Source organism: Arachis duranensis, chromosome 10 (assembly GCF_000817695.3).
Source record: "Arachis duranensis cultivar V14167 chromosome 10, aradu.V14167.gnm2.J7QH, whole genome shotgun sequence".
Classification (NCBI taxonomy): domain Eukaryota; kingdom Viridiplantae; phylum Streptophyta; class Magnoliopsida; order Fabales; family Fabaceae; genus Arachis; species Arachis duranensis.
This window is the reverse complement of record NC_029781.3, coordinates 92,014,388-92,039,570: the sequence shown is the minus strand read 5'-3', so window position 1 is coordinate 92,039,570 and position 25,183 is coordinate 92,014,388. Positions and strand designations below refer to the sequence as shown.

At 39.4% G+C, this 25,183-nt stretch overlaps 1 non-coding gene across 1 annotated transcript; it reads left to right on the top strand.

The window, feature by feature from the left end:
• Positions 1 to 22,444: 22,444 nt before the first annotated feature.
• On the top strand, positions 22,445 to 22,552 carry LOC127743598 (small nucleolar RNA R71). Its single transcript, XR_008004983.1, has one exon. It is a non-coding gene; the product is annotated as a small nucleolar RNA R71 (small nucleolar RNA).
• Positions 22,553 to 25,183: the final 2,631 nt, after the last annotated feature.

Here is a 25,183-nt window from a genome sequence, read left to right as displayed (position 1 = left end):
TTTCTTTTACTCAGTTTGAAACCGACCTGTTATGGTCTTGTAATATTACCCCCTCTCAACTTCACCTTAATTCCTGGGGTTTTATAAAGATTTTTCAATTGTTGTGCAATGGTTTTGGTATCCCTGCTTCCCAATCTCTCTTTTTCTATCTGTTTGTTTTGACTAAACCCGGAGTGGTAAAAAAGAAAGCAGCTTGGGTCTCCTTTCACTCTACCCAAGGAAAGAAGGTCTTTTCCATATTTGACGAATCATTCCGTGATTTTAAAAACTACTTTTTCAAGGTCTGAGCTATTGAAGGTGCTCGCCCCTTTTTTCTGGACGAAAATGATGAGCCTGCCTTTCCCCTGGAATGGCAAAAGGATGTGAGGGTCTCCAGCTACTCTTGGGACATGTTGGATGAGGCTGAGCGGGCCTTTGTTACTGTTTTGGAAGAGCGCTGGGGTCAGCCTCCCCATCTTGATACAAAGAGATTTCTAACCAATCCTTCTCTTCTTCAAACTGAACTGGGTATCTTTGTGTTTTCTTTGCTATCTGTTTATGTTTACTTGTAGCTGTATTTCCGACTTGTTCGATTTGTAGCTTGACTTCTGTTTTATTTTGCAGAGGCAATGAAGAATAACGAATCCATGAAGGCTTTTAAGAGGGCGCAAAAGGCGACTGCGGCCAGAAATTTTGCCGCCAAGGCGGCTGGGGAGGGGTCCTCCCAAGTGCGCGACAAGCCATTGGTGCCGAGTTCCCCCATAGTGAAGAAAGCGATTTCGACACCTCGGGTCCGCTTGGTGGATCCTCATCCTGCTTCTGCCGTTCCATCTGCTGCCCCTCAAGTAAAAAACAAAAGACGGTTGAGCCCTTCGACCTTAATGCCCCTGACTTCAATGCTATCGAGTTCATAGATCAACAAATTGGGCCCTATGGGACCCTTTCGATGGACGATGTGTCCATCCTCCATCATTTGGAATTTATGGCCCGGAATCACGTGCAAATGGCGTTTAATGCGGCCGCTATACACCGGACTGCTCAAAGTCTCCCTCTTCATGCCACCAAGGCATTTATGGAGGAGGCAAAGCAAGAGTTTGACCGGATGAAGGGGCTGAAGGAGGAGCTCGAATTAAAGGTGACCAAGTTAGAGAAGGATCTAGAGAATGAGAAGGCGAGTTCCCTTTCATTGGCGGCTTCTTTGAGGTTGGCCGAGGACACAGCCCTGATGCATAAAGATAGTTATGTTACAACTTATCGGGAGGTGATGCGTCTGAGGGGGGAGTTGGACAGTGCTCGGGAGGATTATTCTGAGCTCCAAGGTCATCTTGTCGGCAGCGTGACTGCTGCTTACGAGAACTTGAAGGAGCAAATTCGTGTCATTGCTCCCGAGGCCGATCTCACCCTTTTCAGTTTAGACAATATTGTCAGAGATGGCAAGATTGTCCCTGATGACGAGGGTGATGATGATGTTGATCCTCCTCCTGTGTCCTCTGCCAAAGTGTCGACTACCTCTGCTCCTCCGGTTGCACCTGATTCGGATTGCCAAGTTCTGAACCGGGAGGATGGAACTATAGATGCCGTGCCTATTCAGACTCGTCCTCCTTCTCCCTGTCCTGATACTGCCAAAGATGTTCCTGATGCTTGCTGATCTTTTTCTGGATTCTTATGTTAGTTGGCCCAGCTTGTGGGCTCTTTAAAACTTTTTATTTCTTTGCTGACATTTTCTGGTTGTTTTGTCTGGCAACCTTAAAAAACAAAAGTAGCTCGTTTATCCTTTTTTGATGGCCTCTGAGGCTTTTAAAACTTTGTAGATCATATCAAGGTTTTTGATATTTTCTTCTGTTTTCTGAGAATGTTGGACCTTTCAGTTTGACCTTTTTGGATTGCCTCGTGCTTATTGTTTGTAGCTTGGATCCTCTGTAGTTGTGTGGATCCGACTTGTTTTTCGGTCTCCTCGCTCTTTGTTTGGCGCCTTATGACCGATTTCTTTATGTTGGTCCCCATCAAAAGTTATTTTGTGATCCCCTTTTCTGGGCCTTTACTTGGTCTTTTTCAGGGATTATGTTGATAACTTTTTAGTAGTAGGAGTCCGACTTGGTTATGTCGGTCTCCTTTAAGTTATTTTTCGTAGTCCTCTTTTTTAGATCTTTGTCAGATCTCTTTCAGGGACTACTTGTATAACTTTTTTAATGGTAGGAGTCCGACTTGGTCATGTCGGTCTCCTTTAAGTTATTTTTCGTAGTCCTCTTTTTTGGATCTTTGTCAGATCTCTTTCAGGGACTACTTGTATAACTTATCTAATGGTAGGAGTCCGACTTGGTTATGTCGGTCTCCTTTAAGTTATTTTTCGTAGTCCTCTTTTTTTGATCTTTGTCAGATCTCTTTCAGGGACTACCTGTATAACTTTTCTAGTGGTAGGAGTCCGACTTGGTTATGTCGGTCTCCTTTAAGTTATTTCTCGTAGTCCTCTTTTTTGGATCTTTGTCAGATCTCTTTTAGGGACTACTTGTATAACTTTTTTAGTGGTAGGAGTCCGACTTGGTTATGTCGGTCTCCTTTAAGTTATTTCTCGTAGTCCTCTTTTTTGGATCTTTGTCAAATCTCTTTCAAGGACTACTTGTATAACTTTTTAGTTTTGGGCTGACTTTGTTATGTTCAGGCCCTTCTAAGTTAAAGTAATCCTCTTTAATAGGGTTGGCCAGACCTCTTTCCAGGGTTTACTTATAACTTGGGTTGACTTGGTCCGATTTCTGAACGCGGCCAGTCTTTTTAAGTTATTATATTAGCTATCCGTAAGACCTCGTCAGGTTCTTTTTTTTTGGATTGCTTTTGATAACTTCTTACATTATTCTGTGTTCATCTTTGCCGATTTGTAGAAAATGGTTGGCATCTTTAGATCGTCTTTTGGGTGAATCGCGTTTTCACCTTTATCAGACGATTGTCTTTATCGTGGTCGCGCAGTGAATTTGTTTTTCACTTTCTGCCGACCTGTTGCTTTATAATCAGACGATGAATACTTTAGATTAATGTGTCTTAGAATCTTGTAGAATATCTAAATATTCTTTATTCAAAGGAAAAATGCAAATATATACATGTGGGAGTTTCGTTGTCCCTTTAAGTCGGGTATGATCTAGGTCTCGATATGGTGCCTCATTAAAAAACCTTTTCAGGAAAAAGAGCGCATCCATTTAGTGAGATCTTTTACCTATTCTAACTGTAGTACCTTCTTAGGTTGCAGGCGTGCCATGATCGAGGAAGCTCTCGTCCATCAAGCTCGGACAGTCTGTAGTAGCCCTTCCCTAGAACTTCAATGATTCGGTAGGGTCCTTTCCAGTTTGCTGCCAGCTTTCCTTCTCCGGGTCGAGTTGTTCCGATGTCATTTCTGATTAAGATGAGATCATTCTCTGCAAAACTTCTCGGCACTACCTTTTGATTATATCTGGAAGCCATTCGTCGCTTTAGGGCTTCTTCCTTGATCTGAGCTCTTTCTTGGATTTCGGGTAACAAGTCGAGCTCTTCTCTCTGAAGTTGGGAGTTTGCTTGTTCATTGTAGTGGACTACTCGGGGAGATCCTTTTTTAATTTCTATTGGAATCATTGCCTCCGCTCCGTATGCTAGTCGAAATGGTGATTCGTTGGGACTTGTGGGAGCTCTTCAGCCCAGGCTCCCTTTGCGTCCTGTAGTCTCCGTTTCAACCCGGCCAATATGACTTTTTTAGCTGCTTCGGCTTGTCCATTAGCTTGGGGATGTTCAACGGAGGTGAACTGGTGTTTTATGTTCAAGTCGGCCACCAGTTTTCTGAAGCCTGCTTCTGTAAATTGGGTACCGTTGTCCGTTGTGATGGAGTATGGTACCCCGAACCTTGTAATAATATTCCTATATAGGAATTTTTGACTTCTTTGAGCGGTGGCGTTGGCCAGGGGTTCTACCTCGATCCATTTTGTGAAATAGTCTACTCCTACTATGAGGAATTTTACTTGTCCCGATCCCTGTGGGAAGGGTCCGAGAAGGTCGAGTCCCCATTTTGCAAATGACCAGGGTGAGGTCACGCTGATAAGCTTTTCTGGTGGGGCGATGTGAAAGTTGGCATGCTTCTGGCATGGTGGACATGTCTTTACAAATTCTGTAGCCTCCTTTTGTAGAGTTGGCCAATAGAATCCTGCCCGGAGTATCTTTTTGGTGAGAGCTTGTGCTCCGAGATGATTACCACAAATGCCGCTGTGTACTTCTTCCAAGATTTCCTTTGTGTTGGAAGTTGGTACGCATTTTAGTAAAGGTGTTGATATCCCTCTTTTGTACAGCGTGTTGTTTATGATGGTGTAGTATTGTGCCTCCCTCTTCAGCCTCTTTGCCTCCCTTTCATTTGTAGGGAGTTCTTCTGTTTTGAGGTAGTTTATTATGGGTGTCATCCATCCTTGATCCCGACCTATTATGGCTAGGATTCTTTCTTCTTCCGCTATTGACGGGTTCTGTAGTACTTCCTGGATGAGGCTTCTATTGTTTCCCCCTGGTTTGGTGCTGGCTAATTTTGAAAGGGCGTCGGCTCGGGCATTTTGCTCACGAGGTATGTGGTGGATCCTATATTCCCCGAGTTGTCCGAGCTGTTCTTTGGTTTTATCCAAATATTTTTTCATGGTCGGATCTTTGGCTTGGTAGCTTCCTGTTATTTGTGAGGTGATGACTTGTGAGTCACTGTAGATGTTGAGTTTCCGAGCTCCCACCTCCCTGGCCAGCTTCAGACCAGCTAGTAGTGCTTCGTATTCTGCCTGGTTGTTTAAGGTCGGGAATCTGAATTTAAGGGAGAGCTCAAGTTGAGTTCCTTGATTGCTTTCAATTATCACACTCGCACCGTTTCCTGTTTTATTCGAGGATCTGTCCACATATATGTTCCATTCTATGGGGATTTTCGGATGTCTGTGAATTCCACGATGAAGTCGGCCAGGTGTTGCGATTTGATTGCTGTACGTGCCTCGTATTGGAGGTCAAATTCGGACAACTCGATTGCCCATTGTAGGATTCTTCCCGCTAGATCTGTTTTCTGCAATATCCCTTTTATGGGTTGGTTGGTTCGAACTTTAATGGTATGTGCTTAGAAATATGGGCGAAGCCGCCGGGATGTGAGGATCAGAGCGTAGGCAAACTTTTCTATTTTCTGGTAATTCAGCTCGGATCCCTGTAGTGCTTTACTAATGAAGTAGACGGGTTGCTGTCCTCTTTCGTCTTCTCGAATCAGCGCTGAGGCTATTGCCCGACTTCCTACTGCGAGGTATAGTATGAGTGATTCTCCCTCTTGTGGTCGAGATAGGATAGGTGGTTGCCCTAAGAATCTTTTGAAGTCTTTGAAAGCTTGTTCACATTCCACTGTCCATTCGAAGTTCTTTCCCTTCTTTAAGGTAGCATAGAAAGGGAGGGATCTTATCGCTGATCCTGCTAGGAATCTGGACAAGGCTGCCAACCTTCCATTGAGCTGTTGTACCTCTTTGACGCAAGGGCTCTTCATGTTGAGTATGGCCTGGCATTTATCTGGATTTGCCTCGATTCCCCTTTGCGTGAGCATAAATCCTAAAAATTTACCCGCTTCTACTGCGAAGGTGCATTTAGCCGGGTTGAGCTGCATGCCGTGCTTCCTTATGGTATCGAATACTTGAATCAAATCGGTTAGCAATGTCTCTTTGCTTTGCGTCTTTATCAACATATCATCCACGTAGACCTCCATGATTTTTCCGATGTGATCTGAGAAGACTTTATTCATTAGCCTTTGATAAGTAGCTCCCTGAGTATGCGTCCATGAATGAGAGATACTTGTACCCGATGAAGCATCTACTAGAGCGTCGATGCTTGGGAGTGGGTAGGGGTCTTTCGGGCAGTCTTTGTTGAGGTCGGTGTAGTCGGTGCACATTCGCCACTTCCCATTTGACTTTCTCACCAAGACGACGTTTGCTAGCCATAGTGGATATTTGACTTCCCTTATGAACCCGTCCTCGAGTAGTGCTTGCACTTGTTCTTCTTTAGCCTGAGCTCGTTCTGGTCCCAGTTTTCTCCGTCTTTGTTGTACCGGCCGGGATCCCGATAGACTGCCAATTTGTGGCTTATTAGTCCGGGATCAATACCTGGCATGTCGGCGGCTTTCCATGCGAAGAGATCAACATTATCTCGTAGGAACCGTATTAGTGATTCCTTTATGTCTCCTTTTAGGATCGTGCCAATATTAGTTATTTTATCCGAGGTATCTCCGATCTGGATTCTTTCTATTTCTCCTTCGGGTTGTGGTCGGAGTTCTTCTCGCCTCTGAACTCCACCGAGCTCGATTGTGTGGAACTCTCCTCCTTCACCTCGGAGGTTTAGGCTTTTGTTATAACAGCGACGTGCCATCTTTTGATCTGCCTTTATCGTAGCAATCCCTTCCGCAGTTGGGAATTTTATACATAGATGTGGAGTTGAAACTATTGCACCGAGTTGATTTAACATTGTCCGACCTATTAAGGCATTGTAGGCTGAGCTTACGTCGACCACGATGTAGTCTATCTTGAGTGTTCTGGATTGGTTCCCCTTTTCGAAGGTTGTATGCAGCGATACGTATCCTAGTGGTTGAACTGGAACATCTCCCAGTCTGAACAGACTATTTGGGTATGCTCTTAGCTCTTTTTCTTCTAGGCCGAGTTTGTCGAAGGCAGCTTTGAATAAGATATCGGCAGAGCTTCCCTGGTCGATTAGTGTGCGGTGGAGGTTGGCGTTTGCCAATATGATCGTGATGACCATGGGGTCGTCATGTCCCGAGATGATTCCGGATGCATCTTCTTTAGTAAACGTGATTGCCGGGATGTCTGGCGTCTCCTTCTGTCCTTTGACATGGTATACCTCTTTGAGGTGTCGCTTGCGGGATGATTTGGAGATTCCTCCCCCAGCAAATCCGCCATGTATCACGTGGACATGCCTTTTTGGTGTGCGAGGCGATCGTTCAAGTCGTCCGACGTCCTCATCTCTCCTTCTTTTCCTTGGTTCTTCGTCCCGGTTGGCCAAGAACCGATCTAACTTTCCTTCTCGAACTAATTTTTCTATGACGTTTTTCAAGTCGAAACATTCGTTGGTGGAATGCCCTCGAAGTCGGTGATATTTACAGTACTCATTCCGATTTCCCCCTCCTCTTTTGCCTTTAAGTGGCCGAGCTGGGGGGATTTTTTCCGTATGGCAGACTTCTTTGTAAACGTCTACCAAGGATACCCTAAGAGGGGTGTAGTTATGATATTTCTTGATTTTCTCTCCGGAGCGATCTTCCTTTTTCTTGGATTCTTTATCTCGGTAGGCAGAACCGGACCTTGAGGCTTCGCCAAGTCGAGACTTTTCCTCCATGTTAATGTACTTCTGCGCTCGTTCTTGTACTTCATCTAGGGATATCGGGTATCTTTTTGATATAGATTGGCTGAATGGTCCTTCTCGCAGGCCATTTATAAGGCCCATGATGGCAGCTTCTGTTGGCAGATTTTGTATGTCCATGCATGTTTTGTTGAATCTCTCCATGTAGTTGCGAAGACTTTTTCGATCTCCTTGCTTGATCCCTAGTAGGCTAGGCGCGTGTTTGGCTTTATCCTTTTGTATGGAGAATCGGGCCAGGAACTTCTTGGCCAGGTCGTCGAAACTCGAGATGGATTTTGGAGGTAGGTTGTGGAACCATTTAATGGCTGTCTTGGTGAGAGTTGTTGGAAAGGCTTTGCAACGAACTGCATCTGAAGCATCGGTGAGGTATATTCTACTTCTGAAGTTGCTGAGATGATGGTTGGGGTCGGAGGTACCGTCATATGGAGTCATATCCAGAAGCTTGAAATCTTTTGGAATTTTGGTTTTCATAATTTCTCTAGTAAATAGATCTTGATCTTTCTGAGAACTATCCTCCGTGGATGGTTGAGTGGCTTTAGTTTTGAGATCAACTTCAAGTTTTATGAGCTTATCTTCTAATTCTCGGCGTCGCCTTATTTCCCGGCGTAGATCTTCTTCTTTTTCACGTTGATGTTGGGCTTCTTTCTCAAGTTGCTCCAATCGATTTTGAAGTGCTTCTATTACTCCTGGATTTGATGAATTTTTATCTCTTGGGTTGGGTTTTTGTTCCGAGGGTTACCTGAAACTGTAGGTCGATCTCGGATGAGATCTTCTGGGTTGGTCGGAGCCGACGTGTCCGGCAGGTGTACGACGGCCGGAGCTGGTGTGTCCAACTTGTTGGACTTGGTGGTGGTGCTGATCCTTCGTCCCCGGAGGGTGGGGGGTACCTGCAAGGGACTCCGATGCTTAAATTGGCAAGGGTATTAAGCAGGTATTGAGTAGAATCAGAGTATGAGTTATACCTGAGTGCTCCAGTGTATTTATAATGATGAGATGTAGCCTCATGTGGATAAGATAAGTTAGTTATCTTATCTTATCTTTATCTTTAAGTGAGGTTATCTTTTAAGGGAACCGCCTTTATCCCTGTAGGCTTGGGCCGCCTTAGGATTTTGGGGCGTGTTCCTCTATTTGGGCCCTTTGTTTGGGCTTTCCTGTGACTGAGCCGAGCTCTTTGAGAAGAGGTCGGATTGTCCTGACCTGAAGAGGTCGGTCGCTTTGCCTGTAGAACATCCCGGGTTGGATAGCTCGACCTAGGGTATGAACAGTAAGAAAATTATAAATACTGTATTTTGTGCTTTAATATTTTTTATCATGTGAAAATACAAGTAAAATTATAGAAAATGGTAATAATAATTCCAGCAAATGGCTCGCATTCTAGAATTTAAAATTCGAAGTGATAAAAAATATTATTATATGCACGTGGATAAATTGTATCACCAATTTTTTATTTCTTTTGATTGTAAATTTTGTGTTGAATTACTCAATAATTAATTAATCAATATATAATTTTAAGCTATATTTTTGCTATTATATAATACTTTTTATTATTTTATATTTGCAATAAATACTTTTTATTTTTATAGCTAATTTCTGAAATAATTTTTATACTAAGTAATTAGGTTCATATTATAGTTGTTTTTTTAATCTAAGGACACTTTTCGTTAGTTTCCATTCAGTAGTTTTTCTGTCATGTATAATTGTACAACTCATTTGAGTAATGATCGTTGTACATAGATACTAATATTTTACAGAACATTATGTCTGGTACTAGGCTCCTGATAAATCTAGTTGTTTATTGTGCATATTGACTGTATTTTTATGGCATTGTAATTGATAAATAGCATGTACTATAGAGAAACCTCGCAGTATCTATCTGTGATTTTTGGCAAACCGGCGTATATTGCTGAAGATGAAGTTTTATATTCCACTGAGAGAAAGACAATAACAGAGTTACGTACAACTGCGGATGTGAGTGCCTTATAGAAAATTAATTTTTTATGTTTGGTCCATTATTTGTTTTTTGACTTTCAAATTGTTCCTATGTAAGTTAGGTTCTATATTGTTCTGGCCACTGTTCTTGATGTTGAACCCGTTCCAAGTTGGTGGTATAAATCATGTGTTTACAGCATGAAGGCAGAAGCTAATGCGGATATATACTTCTGCAATGGCTGCAATAAGGACATGAATAATGTGGTTGATAGGTACGACTCTAATTGGACTTATTTATGCAATCTTTTTATAAAAAAGCAATGAAGTTATGTAATTGATTATGTCTCTTTTTAATTTATTTAGCAATATCTAGCTTAATACCAATAATTAGTAGACAATAAGAGAATAATTTATTAAGCTAAAAAATTGGCTATTTTATGCTTTGTATGTAGTTGTGAATCTTGGGTATGATAGAAAACGATTATTCGTTTAATTTTTCTTTTAATTTTATTTGTATGACCTCTTTTGAAGCTTGTGTGGTATTTGCTATGTAATTTTATATACAAATTAGACCAATGAATTGTAATGAAATGAGGTTCATCTTTATTTGTATATGAAGTCTTTTTATTTTTGTGCGGGGTGAGTTTTTTTACCAATAAATTATATCTTTGAGGGATGTAAACTTATAATACATCCGTTTCGATTTTATTATTCTTTGGCATTATTTTTCTTCAAATACTTAGAAAAATACTCTTTTGTCATTGAACACCATACTTTTTTCTCTATGTATGGTGTATACTATACGTCACATAGAATTGGACAGGAACATATTCCTCCTACTTATGTAAGACCTTCTATATCAGAAATAAGATCTAAATTTTTAACTCTACTAACGGGTCCCTCATTGACAAGAACTCCACTGTCAGTGTTAACAAGTAGTACATATAATTAATGATTACCAAATGATTCATGTACTAATATTTAAAAAAATGTATGCTTCATCGGAAATTATTTATATAATATAGATTTATTACACTTTCAGCATACTCTAGTATACAAGGACCCACCAATAATCTAATGCAAGTCGTTCTGCAAAATCAGCTTCCGTCACACTGCGGTTTCCAAAGATTGTGCCTAACAAAAAGGTAATTTAGAAAAGATGGTAAGCATTATTATATTCTTTTCTTTCTTATAGTGTCTAACGTTTATTCGAATAAAATTAAACTTTTTATCAAGAAATTTTACTATAAATGGAAGGCAAATTTTTTTTCTGTTGTTGCTTCGGTGGCTATTAATTTGGCACAACTTTATGAAGATATAAATTTATCGACTATTAAGGTGCACCCACCAAGTGGTGACATACAAAGTGGCCAAAATGTTGACCATTTTGTTGATTATGAAAGTAATCTTTCATTATATCAAGAATTTAAGTTGGTAGTTTGCAAGAGATATGAATTATTAGTAATACATCAACATATATTTTCACTTTTTATAATTTTTATTGATTATAGTTGTTAATGTTTTTGATGATTCAATGTTAGATGTGGATTTAGAAGATTATTTTATACCATTCTTAGAAACTTTAGACAGTGATGAGTTTGGAAAACTCTATTGCCAATTTAGTGATGATCAAACATTATAAATGTGATTAATTGCAAGATTATTATTTTGATTTTAATCTTCATATGTTGATTAAAATAATTTTGTAATGCATGTTTTATATTGGGCCAATTTTCAGCCTTAGTGTTATATTGATGTGACCATGGCTGAAATAAAATTGTTTCTTGGGCCGAATAGAAAAGAAAATCCGAAGCCCAATATGAAATCAAAATTCAGCCTTACATGAAATCAATGTTGGCTGAATTGTTTAGTTGGGCCAGTTTCTATTAACATCATCATTAAGCCCATATTAAACTAAAGATCCAATGCTTGATCCGAAACCTATTGAAGAGAGAAAGCAAAATGTATTGCTTAATGTTTCCAACAGATTCCATTTCTATCATGTGGTGGATTTTAAATTTTATTAAAGATAGTAAATGCAGACATTGGAACAATGAGAGAGAAATTCATTTGATGGTAATCATCAATGCTACACGCTACTCAACCAAAGGGGAAAAAGCAACTCATTTTAATTGCTTTTCTTCATACTCTCTCTTCTCTCTCTACTTGCTTCTCACTTTCGGTCATATCACAGTAGCAACCATGGAAGCTAAAGCTAGCCACCGAAGAGAAGAAGTAGCACGCTACAAGACCATCACAATGATGGCAAGAAAAAGAAAACTAAAAGTATGCTGTGGCTAAGATTTTCATCACTTATGGTAAGATTTGGTGATGAAATCTTGGCTTCTCCATACCAAAAATGGTTGAAGAAGATTTCGGCCAGCAAGGAGAAGATCACTGGAGGGATAGCTTGTCTCTGATTCTTCTCAACCATCACAGGAAGTAGCTACAGTGGCTACGTGATGGAAGAGGCAGAGGATCGAGCAGATGAAGCTATCATCATCATGAAGCATCAAGGGCTAGGAGTTTATCTTGGAGTGCAAGGCAAGATAAAAGGTACGGATTGATGATTATTGGTGACCAAGGAAGAATCAGAGGTAATTGCATGTTGGTTATTGCATTCGGTTACTTCTCCTCTCTCTCTGGCCGAACCGGTTTTCTTGAAGAAGAAAAATTTTAGCTTGGTTTTTGGTTTCAACCGTGGAGGCTTCCCCTTCTCTATATAAGGGTGAACAGCCAGGGTTTGAAGCAAGGAGAAAGGGTGAGAGTGCAAGGCACAGAGTTCTCAGAGCTACCTGAGCTAACAGAAGTTCTTCTCCTTTAATGTATTCTATTTTGTATTTTTCTGTTTAATTTTGTCATGTCTTGAGTCTCATGGAAAAAGGCAAACAGTGAGGTTTGTATGAAAAATCCATAGAGCGAAAAAAGGCAGAGAGTCCAAAATTAAAAGAAAAAGTCATAGATGTCCTTAGAGTTCCTTTGTACATCTGTGTTGTGTTTCATGATTCTGTGGGAATCTCCTTGTAAGTTGGGTTAGCACTTTACAGTTGAAAGCTTGGCAGTGACCAAGTCAAGTTCAGGATTGGGTTTAGAATTCTAGACTTGTCCCAGATAGGAAGGGTATTTCTAGGAAGAATTGGTGCTTGTAATCAAGAATGATTATAGTGAAATTCCATCATCTTTGTGATGGAGACTGGATGTAGGCTACACTGCACTTAGCAGCTGAACCAGGATATATCTGGGTGTAATTTTCTTTCTCTTCTACTTCTTTTTCTGTTTCTGCTGCACAGGAGATAAAACCGTAAAATATCTCGTGCCAAGTGACGAGAAAAAAGAAAAAGTCTCGTGGCTAGGGATGAGACAAAAATTAAAAAGTCTCCTGAAGTTGTTTCAAAGACCAGCAAGTGTTCAGAAGTGAAAATGGGCTAAGATTCAACCCCTCCTTCTCTTAGCCACTAAAACCATCAATTGATATCAGAGCTTGGTCTCAAAGAGATCAAGCTTTGCAGCTTGGAAAAAAGATCCAGATGGCAGAAAACAGTGGCTCAAATCTGATTTTCTACAACCTGACAGAGGGATAGTCAAGCAACAGACCTCCTCTTTTCAATGGGAAAAACTATACCTATTGGAAGGAGAGGATGAAGATTTTTGTGCAAGCAGTAGACTACAGACTTTGGAAGATCATCCTGGAGGGTCCCCAATTCCCAACCACCACAAGTGCAGAAGGAGTAATCTTTCTCAAATCAAAAGCAACCTGGACTGAAGAAGACAGAAAGAAGGTGGAGCTCAATGCCAAGGCTATCAATATGCTCAACTGTGCTATCAGCTTCAAGGAAAATTGACTGGTATCACGATGCACAATGGTAAAGGAAATCTGGGACAAACTTCAAATCACTCATGAAGAAACCACCATTGTGAAGAAGACTCGGATAGATATGTTGAACAGAGAGTATGAAATATTTGCAATGAAGGAAGGAGAGTTGGTGCACGAAATTGTGATCTCAATGGCGCCAACAACTTGGTACGCACAATTGTAATCTCAACTCTTTTTCACAACTTCACACAACTAACCAGCAAGTGCACTAGGTTGTCCAATTAATAAACCTTACGTGAGTAAGGGTCGATCCCACAGAGATTGGCGGCTTGAAACAAGCTATGGTCATCTTATAAATCTCAGTCAGGCGGATTCAAATAGTTATAGAGTTTTGATAATTAAAAGATAAATAAACATAAAATAAAGATAGAGATACTTATGTAATTCATTGGTGGGAATTTCAGATAAGCGTATGGAGATGCGTTGTTCCTTCTGAATCTCTGCTTTCCTACTGCCTTCGTCCAATCTTTCATACTCCTTTCCATGACAAGCTGTATGTTGGGTGTCACTGTTGTCAATGGCTACTTCCCGTCCTCTCAGTGAAAATGGTCCTCTACGATTTTTATATGGCTAATCAACTGTCGAATTGCTCGTCTCGGGATGAAAAATACCATGCACAGATATCGTATGGCTAATCAGCTATTGGTTCTCAATCGTGTAGGAATAGGATTTACTATCCTTTTGCGTCTGTCACTACGCCCTACAATCACGAGTTTGAAGCTCGTCACAGTCATCCCATCCCAGATCCTACTCGGAATATCACAGACAAGGTTTAGACTTTCCGGATCTCAAGAATGCTGCCAATTGATTCTAGCTTATACCACGAAGACTCTAATCTTGGATTCAGATGCCCCATTGTCAGAGGGGAATCGATGTGAATCGTTGATTAGAAATCCAAGAGATATACATTCAAGCTTGTTTTCATGTAGAACAGAAGTGGTTGTTAATCACGCGTTCGTAAGTGAGAATGGTGATGAGTGTCACATAATCATCACATTCATCATGTTCTTGTGTGCGAATGAATATATTAGAATAAGAATAAGCATGAATTGAATAGAAGAACAATAGTACTTTGCATTAATACTCGAGGAACAGTAGAGCTCCACACCTTAATCTATGGTGTGTAGAAACTCCACTGTTGAAAATACATAAGAACAAGGTTCAGGCATGGCCGTGAGGCCAGCCTCCCTAAAATGGCATATGAATTCAAAAATAGGGAAAAAAGACCTGATCCCAAGATCAAGGATGATCAAAAGATGTGAGTACAATAGTAAAAAGTCCTATTTATACTAAAACTAGTTACTAGGATTACAGAAATGAGTAAATGATGTAGAAATTTACTTTCGGGCCCACTTGGTGTGTGCTTGGGTTGAGCATTGAAGCTTTCATGTGTAGAGACTTCTCTTGGAGTTAAACTCCAGTTTGTAACTTGTTTCTGGCGTTTGACTCTAGCTTGCAACTTGTTTCTGGCGTTTAACGCCAGAATAGGGCAGAAAGTTGGCGTTGAATACCAGTTTGCGTTATCTAAACTTGGGCAAAGTATGGACTATTATATATTGCTGGAAAGCCCTGGATGTCTACCTTCTAACGCAATTGAGAGCGCGCTATTTGGGTTTTTGTAGCTCCATAAATTCTATTTCGAGTGCAGGGAGGTCAGAATCCAACAGCATCAGTAGTCCTTTTTTAACCTCTAAATCAGATTTTTGCTCAGGTCTCTCAATTTCAGCCAAAAAATACCTGAAATTACAGAAAAACACACAAACTCATAGTAAAGTCCAAAAATGTGAATTTTGCTTAAAAACTAATAAAAATATACTAAAAACTATGTAAAAACAATGCCAAAAAGCGTATAAATTATCCGCTCATCACAATACCAAACTTAAATTGTTGCTTGTCCCCAAGAAAGTGAAAACAAAATAAGATAAAAAGAAGAGAATATACAATGAATCTCACAATATCAATGAAACTTAGTCCCAATTAGATGAGCGGGGCTAGTAGCTTTTTGCTTCTGAACAATTTTGGCATCTCACTTTTTCCTTTGAAATTTAGAATGATTGGCATCTATAGGAACTCAGAATTTTAGATAGTATTATTGATTTTCCTAGTTTAGTATGTTGATTCTTGAACATAGCTACTTCATGAGTCTTGGCCGTGGCCCTAAGCACTTTGTTTTCCAGTATTACCACCGGATACATAAATGCCACAGACACATAACTGGGTAATTAAAAATTTACCGAGATCCTGTTTCTTTTGAGGTAATGTCTGCCTAGCCAAGTCATTCAGTTCATTGGTGAACAAGGGGGTTCATCCACCCAAGTCTCATTACCAAATAACTTGGCATTCAGCTTCATGATTGCTCTAAGATACGTAGCAACTTGCTCTTCAGTAATATCTTCATCCTCCTCAGAGGAAGAATACTCATCAGAGCTCATAAATGGCAGAAGTAGGTTCAATAGAATCTCTATGGTCTCTAGATGAGTTTCAGATTCTTTAGGTTCCTCAACTGGGAACTCCTTTTTGTCTAAAGGACGTCCTATGAGGTGTTCCTCACTGGGATTCACGTCCTCCTCCTCCTCCTTAGGTTCGGCCACACCAAGTAAGGTTATGGTCTTGCACTCTCTTTTTGGATTCTCTTCTGTATTACTTGGGAGAGTACTAGGAGGAGTTTCAGTGACTCTTTTACTCAGCTGGCCCACTTGTGCCTCCAAATTTCTAATGGAGGACCTTGTTTCATTCATGAAATTGAGAGTGGCCTTAGATAGATCAGAGACTATGTTTGCTAAGCTAGAGGGGCTCTGCTCAGAATTCTCTATCTGTTGCTGGTAGGCAAAATTGTGATTTCTGATAATGGCATTCATGTTCGTTCTCTCCCTGGTAATGGCACCAACCACTTGGTGCATGATACCATGGTCCAAACATAACTTCACAACTTCACACAACTAACCAGCAAGTGCACTGGGTCATCCAAGTAATACCTTACGTGAGTAAGGATCGATCCCACGGAGATTGTTGGTATGAAGCAAGCTATGGTCATCTTGTAAATCTCAGTTAGGCGGATAATAATTGGTTTTGGAGTTTTTGAATAATAATAATAAATAACTAGAAAATAAAGATAGAAATACTTATGTAAATCATTGGTGGGAATTTCAGATAGGCGTATGAAGATGCTGTGCTCCTTCTAAATCTCTGCTTTCCTACTGCCTTCATCCAATCTTTCTTACTTCTTTCCATTGCAAGCTATATGTAGGGCATCACCGTTGTCAATGGTTACATCCCATCCTCTCAGTGAAAAAGATCCAAATGCTCTGTCACGGCACGGCTAATTATCTGTCGGTTCTCGATCATGTCGGAATAGAATCCATTAATTCTTTTGTGTTTGTCATCACGCCCAACAATCACGAGTTTGAAGCTCGTCACAGTCATTCAATCCCTGAATCCTACTCGGAATATCACAGACAAGGTTTAGACTTTCCGGATTCTCATGAATGCCGCCATCAATTCTAGCTTATACCATGAAGATTATGATTAAGGAATCCAAGAGATATGCGTTCGGTCTAAGGTAGAATGGAAGTGGTTGTCAGTCACGCGTTCATAGGTGAGAATGATAATGAGTGTCACAGATCATTACATTCATCATGTTGAAGTACAACGAATATCTTAGAACAGGAATAAACTAAATTGAATAGAAAATAGTAGTAATTGCATTAAAGCTCGAGGTATAGCAGAGCTCCACACCCTTAATCTATGGTGTGTAGAAACTCCACCATTGAAAATACATAAGTGATAGTGGTCTAGGCATGGCCGAATTGCCAGCCCCCAAAATATGATATGAAATTCGAAATTAGGGAAAATGACCCTTGTACAATAGTAAAAAGTTCTATTTATACTAAACTAGCTACTAGGGTTTACAGAAGTAAGTAATTGATGCAGAAATCCACTTCTGGGACCCACTTGGTGTGTGCTTGGGCTGAGCTTGAGCTTTACACGTGTTGAGGCTTCTTTTGGAGTTGAACGCCAAGTTGTAACGTGTTTTTGGCGTTTGACTCCAGAATGCAACATGGAACTGGAGTTGAGCACCAGTTTGTGTCGTCTAATCTCAAATAAAGTATGGACTATTATATATTGATGGAAAGCTCTAGATGTCTAATTTCCAACGCCATTGATAGCGCGCCATTTGGAGTTCTGTAGCTCCAGAAAATCTATTTCGAGTGCAGGAAGGTCAGAATCCAACAGCATCAGCAGTCCTTTGTCAGCCTTCTATCAGAGTTTTGCTCAGGTCCCTCAATTTCAGCCAAAAAATACATGAAATTACAGAAAAACACACAAACTCATAGTAAAGTCCAGAAATGTGAATTTAGCATAAAAACTAATGAAAACATCCCTAAAAGTAGCTAGATCCTACTAAAAGCTACCTAAAAACAATGCCAAAAAGCGTATAAATTATCCGCTCATCACAACACCAAACTTAAATTGTTGCTTGTCCCCAAGCAACTAAAAATCAAATAGGATAAAAAGAAGAGAATATACTATAAAGCTCAAAATATCAATGAATATTAGTTCTAACTAGATGAGCGGGACTTGTAGCTTTTTGCTTCTGAACAGTTTTGGCATCTCACTTTATCCTTTGAAGTTTAGAATGATTGGCATCTCTAGGAACTTAGAATTTCAGATAGTGTTATTGATTCTCCTAGTTAAGTTTGTTTATTCTTGAACACAGCTACTTTTATTAGTCTTGGCCGTGGCCCTAAGCACTTTGTCTTCCAGTATTACCACCGGATACATAAATGCCACAGACACATGACTGGGTGAACCTTTTCAGATTGTGATTCAGCTTTGCTAAAGTCCCCAGTTAGAGGTGTCCAGAGCTCTTAAGCACACTCTTTTTGCTTTGGATCACGACTTTAACCACTCAGTCTTAAGCTTTTCACTTGGACCTGCATGCCACAAGCACATGGTTAGGGACAACTTGATTTAGCCGCTTAGGCCTGGATTTATTTCCTTGGGCCCTCCTATCCATTGATGCTCAAAGCCTTGGATCTTTTTTACCCTTGCCTTTTAGTTTTAAGGGCTATTGGCTTTTTTTGCTTGCTTTTTCTTTTTCTTTTTCTTTTTTTCGCCAAATTTTTTTTCGCAAGCTTTGTTCTTCACTGCTTTTTCTTGCTTCAAGAATCAATTTCATGATTTTTTGATTATCAATAACATTTCTCTTTGTTCATTATTCTTTCAAGAGCCAACAATTTTAACATTCATAAACAACAAGATAAAAAATATGCGCTGTTTAAGCATTCATTTAGAAAATAAAAAGTATTGTCACCACATCAATATAATTAAACTAATTTCAAGGATAAATTCGAAACTCGTGTACTTCTTGTTCTTTTGAATTAGGAACATTTTTCATTTAAGAGAGGTGAAGGATCCATGGAATTATTCATAGCCTTAAGACATAGTTACTACATACTAATGATCATGTAGGAATGACACAAATATGGATAAACATTAAGCATAAAATCCGAAAAACAGAGAAATAAGAACAAGGAATGAATCCACCTCAGTGATGGTGGCGCTTTCTTCTTGAAGAACCAATGATGTCCTTGAGCTCTTCTATGTCTCTTCCTTGCCTTTGTTGCTCCTCCCTCATTGCTCTTTGATCTTCTCTAATTTCATGGAGAATGATGGAGTGCTCTTGATGTTCCACCCTTAATTGATCCATATTGTAACTCAAATCTTCTAGAGAAGTGTTGAGTTGTTCCCAATAGTTGTTGGGAGGAAAGTGCATCCCTTGAAGAATCTCAGAGATTTCTTGATGATGAGCTTCCTCATGTGTCTCTTGAGATCCATGAATGGGCTCTCTTGTTTGCTCCATCTTCTTCTTAGTGATGGGCTTATCCTCCTTAATGGGGATGTCTTCTTCTATGATAACTCCAGCTGAGTAACATAGATGGCAAATAAGATGAGGAAAAGCTAGCCTTGCCATGTTGGAGGGCTTTTCGGCTATTTTGTAGAATTCAAGGGAGATGACTTCATGAACTTCTACTCCTCTCCATTCATGATGCTATGAATCATGATGGCTCAATCCACAGTAACTTTGGATTGGTTGCTAGTGGGGATGATGGAGCATTGGATGAACTCCAACCATCCTCTAACCACAGGCTTGAGGTCCAGTCTTCTTAATTGAACCGGCTTGCCTTTGGAGTCTCTTTTCTATTGAGCTCCTTCCACACAAATGTCCATGAGGACTTGGTCCAACTTTTGATCAAAGTTGACCCTTCTAGTGTAGGGGCGTGCATCTCCTTGCATAATGGGCAAGTTGAATGCCAACCTCACATTTTCTGGACTAAAATCTAAGTATTTCCCCTGAACCATTGTAGGATAATTCTTTGGATTTGGGTTCACACTTTGATCATGGTTCCTAGTGATCCATGCATTGGCATAGAACTCTTGAACCATTAAGATTCTGACTTGTTGAATGGGGTTGATCAGAACTTCCCAACCTCTTCTTTGGATCTCATGTCGGATCTCTGGGTACTCATTTTTCTTGAGTTTGAAAGGGACCTCGGGGATCACCTTCTTCTTGGCCACAACTTCATAGAAGTGGTCTTGATGGACTTTTGAGATGAATCTTTCCATCTCCCATGACTCGGAGGTGGAAGTTTTGTCTTCCCTTTCCCTTTTCTAGAGGTTTCTTCGACCTTAGGTGCCATCAATGGTTATCGAAAAACAAAAAAGCTATGCTTTTACCACACCAAACTTAGAATATTGCTCGCCCTCGAGCAAAAGAAGAAAGAATAGATGAAGAAGAGGAAGATATGGAGGAGAGAAAGAGAGGGTTATGTTTCGGCCAAAGAGGAGAAGAGAAGGTTGTGTTGTGTAAAAATGAAGAAGAATGGAGGGGTTTATATAATGGAGGGAGTAGGGTTAAGGTTCGACCATATTGGGTGGGTTGGGTGGGAAAAGGGATTTTGAATTTTGAAGGTAGGTGGGGTTTATGGGGAAGAGTGGATGGATGTGAGTGGTGAAGAGGTGATGGGGAAGAGGGATTGAGGTGATTGGTGAAGGGTTTTTGGGGAAGAGTTTTATTGGATTGTGTGAAGAGGAGAGAAGGTGAGTTGAGGTAGGTGGGGATCCTGTGGGGTCCACAGATCCTGAGGTGTCAAGGATTATCATTCCTGCACCAATGAGGCGTGTAAAACGCCCTCTAGATGCAATCCTGGCGTTCAACGCCAGATTGATGCTTGTTTCTGGTGTTGAACGCCAGCTTTATGCTTGTTTTGGGCGTTCAACGCCCATTTGCAGCATGTTTCTGGCGTTGAACGCCAGTTCCATGCTTGTTTCTGGTGTTCAGCGCTAGCTCTCCTCAGGGTGTATTCTTGGCATTTAAACGCCAGGATGCTGCTTGTTTCTGGCGTTCAATGCCAGATCCATGCTTTGTTCTGGTGTTGAACGCCAGCCAGATGTTCCTTACTGGCGTTTAAACGCCAATAAGTCCTTCCTCCAAGGTGTGCTTTTTCTTCTGCTATTTTTTATTCTGTTTTTAATTTTAGTATTTATTTTGTGACTCCACATGATCATGAACCTAATAAAACATAAAAGAACAATAAAAGAAAAATAGAATTAGATAAATAAAAATTGGGTTGCCTCCCAATAATCGCTCCTTTAATGTCACTAGCTTGATAGTGGGCTCTCATGGAGCCTCAAAGGTGATCAGGTCAATGTTGTAGACTCCCAACACCAAACTTAGAGTTTGAATGTGGGGATTCAACACCAAACTTAGAGTTTGGCTGTGGCCTCCTAACACCAAACTTAGAGTTTGATTGTGGGGGCTTTGTTTGACTCTGTACTGAGAGAAGCTTTTCATGCTTCCTCTCCATTGTTAAAGAAGAACACCCTTGGGTCTTAAACACAAGGTAGTCCCCATTCAATTGAAGGACTAATTCTCCTCTGTTAACATCTATCGTAGCTCCTGCTGTGGCTAAGAAACGTCCTCTACCAATCCATAAGCTTGTCTTACTGACTTGTCTGCCATTTGCAATGAGAATATGACAGGCTGTACCTCAATGATCCCCAGCTTCTCCATTACAGAGAGTGGCATAAGATTTATGCCTGACCTAGGTCACACAGAGCCTTCTCAAAGGTCATGGTGCCTATGGTACATGGTATTAAGAATTTTCCAGGATCTTGTCTCTTTTGAGGTAAAGTTTGCTAAATCCATGTATCTAGCTCATTAATGAGCAAGGGAAGTTCACCTTCCCAAGTCTCATTACCAAACAATTTGGCATTCAACTTCATGATGGCTCCTAGATATTGAGCAAATTGCTCTCCAGTTACATCTTCATCCTCTTCAGAGGAAGAATAGTTTTCAGAGCTCATGAATGGTAGAAGGAGGTTTAATGGAATCTCTATGGTCTTTATATGAGCCTCAGATTCCTTTAGGTCCTCAATAGGGAACTCCTTCTTGCTTGAGAGACGTCCCATGAGGTCTTCCTCATTGGGATTCATGTCCTCTCCTTCCTCCCTAGGTTCGGCCATGTTGATTATGTATATGGCCTTGCACTCTCTTTTTGGATTCTCTTCAGTATTGCTTGGGAGAGTACTAGGAGGAGTTTCAGTGACTTTCTTACTCAGCTGGCCCACTTGTGCCTCCAAATTTCTGATAGAGGACCTTGTTTCACTCATAAAACTTAAAGTGGCCTTAGACAGATCAGAGACTAAGTTTGCTAAATTAGAGGTGCTCTACTCAAAATTCTCTGTCTGTTGCTGAGAAGATGATGGAAAAGGCTTGCTATTGCTGAGCCTATTTCTTCCACCATTATTAAAGCCTTGTTGAGGCTTTTGTTGATCCTTCCATGAGAAATTTGGATGATTTCTCCATGATGAATTATAGGTGTTTCTATAAGGTTCACCCATATAATTTACCTCTGCTATTGCAGGGTTCTCAGGATCATAAACTTCTTCTTCAGAAGATGCCTCTTTAGTACTGTTGGATGCATTTTTCCATCCATTCAGACTTTGAGAAATCATGTTGACTTGCTGAGTCAACATTTTGTTCTGAGCCAATATGGCATTCAGAGCATCAATTTCAAGAACTCCATTCCTTTGAGGCATCCCATTATTCACGAAATTTCTCTCAGAAGTGTACATGAACTGGTTATTTGCAACCATGTCAATAAATTCTTGAGCTTCTGCAGGCGTTTTCTTTAGGTGAATGGATCCACCTGCAGAATGGTCCAAGGACATCTTGGAAAAATCAGATAGACCATAATAGAATATTTCCAGAATGGTCCACTCTGAAAGCATGTCAGAAGGACACCTTTTGGTCATCTGCTTGTATTTTTCCCAAGCTTCATAGAGGGATTCACCATCTTTTTGTTTGAAAGTCTGAACATCCACTCTAAGCTTGCTCAGCTTTTGAGGAGGAAAGAACTTAGCCAAAAAGGCCGCGACCAGCTTATCCCAGGAGTCCAGGCTATCTTTAGGTTATGAATCCAACCATATTCTAGCTCTGTCTCTTACAGCAAAAGGGAAAATTATGAGCCTGTAGACTTCAGGATCTACTCCATTAGTCTTAACAGTCTCACAGATCTGCAAGAACTCAGTTAAAAACTAGTAGGGATCTTCTGATGGAAGTCCATGGAACTTGCAGTTCTGTTGCAGTAGAGCAACTAGTTGAGGTTTCAGCTCAAAGTTATTTGCTCCAATAGCAGGGATTGATATGCTTCTTCCATCAAACTTGGAAGTAGGTGTAGTATAATCACGAAGCATCCTCCTTGCATTATTATTTTCGGCTACCATCTCCTCTTCTTTTTCAAAAATTTCTGTAAGGTTGTCTCTGGATTGTTATAATTTAGCTTCTCTTAGTTTCCTCTTTAGAGTCCTTTCAGGTTCAGGATCTGCTTCAACAAGAATGTTATTGTCCTTGCTCCTGCTCATATGAAAAGGAAGAAAACAGAAAATAATAATAGGGATCCTCTTTACCACAGTAGAGAGATTCCTTTATGTTAGTAGAAGAAGAAAGGAATAGAAGAAGGAAAAAGTAAGAATCCAAACACAAGGGTGAAGATAGGTTCAGATTCTTGAGATGAGAAGAAGTGTTAGTAAATAAATAAATAAATAGAAGAAGATGAGAGGGAGAGAATTCGAAAATTAATTTTTAAAAATAAGTTAGTGATTTTCGAAAATTAAAGGAAGAAATAAAATTAAAATTAAAATTTAAAATAATTAGTTAATTAAAAGAATTTTGAAAAAGAGGGAGGTAATTTTCGAAAATTAGAGAGCTAAAATTAGTTAGGTGGTTTTGAAAAAGATAAAAAAAAAAACAAAATTGAAAGGAAAAGAAGATAAGAAGATATTTTGAAATCAATTTTTTTTTGAAAAAGATAAAATTTTGAAAAAGATATGGTAAAAAAGATATTTTGAAAAAGAATTGATTTTTAATATTAAAATTTGATTACTTAACTAATAAGAAACTATAAGATATGATTCTAGAATTTAAAGATTGAACCTTTCTTAACAAGAAAGTAACAAACGTCAAATTTTTGAATCAATCACATTAATTGTTAGTAAAGTTTTCAAAATTTTGAAATAAAGATAAGAAAAAGATTTTGAAAATAAATTTTAAAAATTTCGAAAATAATAAAAAAATGAAAAAGATTTGATTTTTGAAAAAGATTTTGAAAAGATAAGATTTTTAAATTTGAAAATTTGATTTGACTTGTAAGAAATAGCTAAGTTTTAAAAATTTTTGACTAAGTCAACTCAAATTTTCGAAATTTATGAGAGAAAAAAAGGAAAAGATATTTTTTGATTTTTGAATTTTTAATGATGAGAGAGAAAAAAACAAAAATGACTCACAACATGAAAATTATGAATCAAAACATATGATGCATGCAAGAACACTATGAATGTCAAAATGAACACCAAGAACACTTTGAAGATCATGATGAACATCAAGAACATATTTTTGAAAAAAATTTTGATGCAAAGAAAACATACAAGACACCAAACTTAGAAATCTTTCATGTTTAGACACTATGAATGCAAAAATGCACATGAAAAATATCATACAACACAAAACAAGAAAATTTAAAGATCAAACAAGAAGACTTACCAAGAACAACTTGAAGATCATGAAGAACACTATGAATGCATGAATTTTCGAAAAATGTAAGAACAAGATGAATATGCAATTGACACCAAACTTAAAACATGACACAAGACTCAAACAAGAATCACAAAATTTTTTTGGTTTTTATGATTTTATGATTTTTTTGTATTTTCTTTTATTTTTTTCGAAAAACATATAGGAAAAAGAATTCCAGGAATCTTTCAAGAAGAATTCCAGGAATCTTTCAATGTTAGTCTAAAGCTTTGGTCCAGGAATTAGACATGGCTTAATAACCAGCCAAGCTTCAGCAGGGCATTACATGCATTGTGGTGATTAGTTGAAGCCTCAGTCCAAAATAATTTAGACATGGCTTTATAGCCAGCTAGGCTTCAACATGTTTCATGAAACTCTAGAATCCATTATTGAGAATTTTGAAAAATTTTCGAAAATAGGTGAGAAAATTTTTTTGAAAGATTTTTGAAATTTTTTTTTGAAAACAAAAAGAGAATTACCTAATCTGAGCAACAAGATGAACCGTCAGTTGTCCAAACTCGAACAATCCCCGGCAACGGCGCCAAAAACTTGGTAGGCAAAATTGTGATTTCTGATAATGGCATTCATGTTCGTTCTCTCCTTGGTAATGGCGCCAAACACTTGGTGCATGATACCATGGTCCAAACATAACTTCACAACTTTGCACAACTAACCAGCAAGTGCACTGGGTCGTCCAAGTAATACCTTACGTGAGTAAGGGTCGTTCCCACGGAGATTGTTAGTATGAAGCAAGCTATGGTCATCTTGTAAATCTCAGTTAGGCGGATAATAATTGGTTATGGAGTTTTCGAATAATAATAATAAATAACTAGAAAACAAAGATAGAAATACTTATGTAAATCATTGGTGGGAATTTCAGATAGGCGTATGAA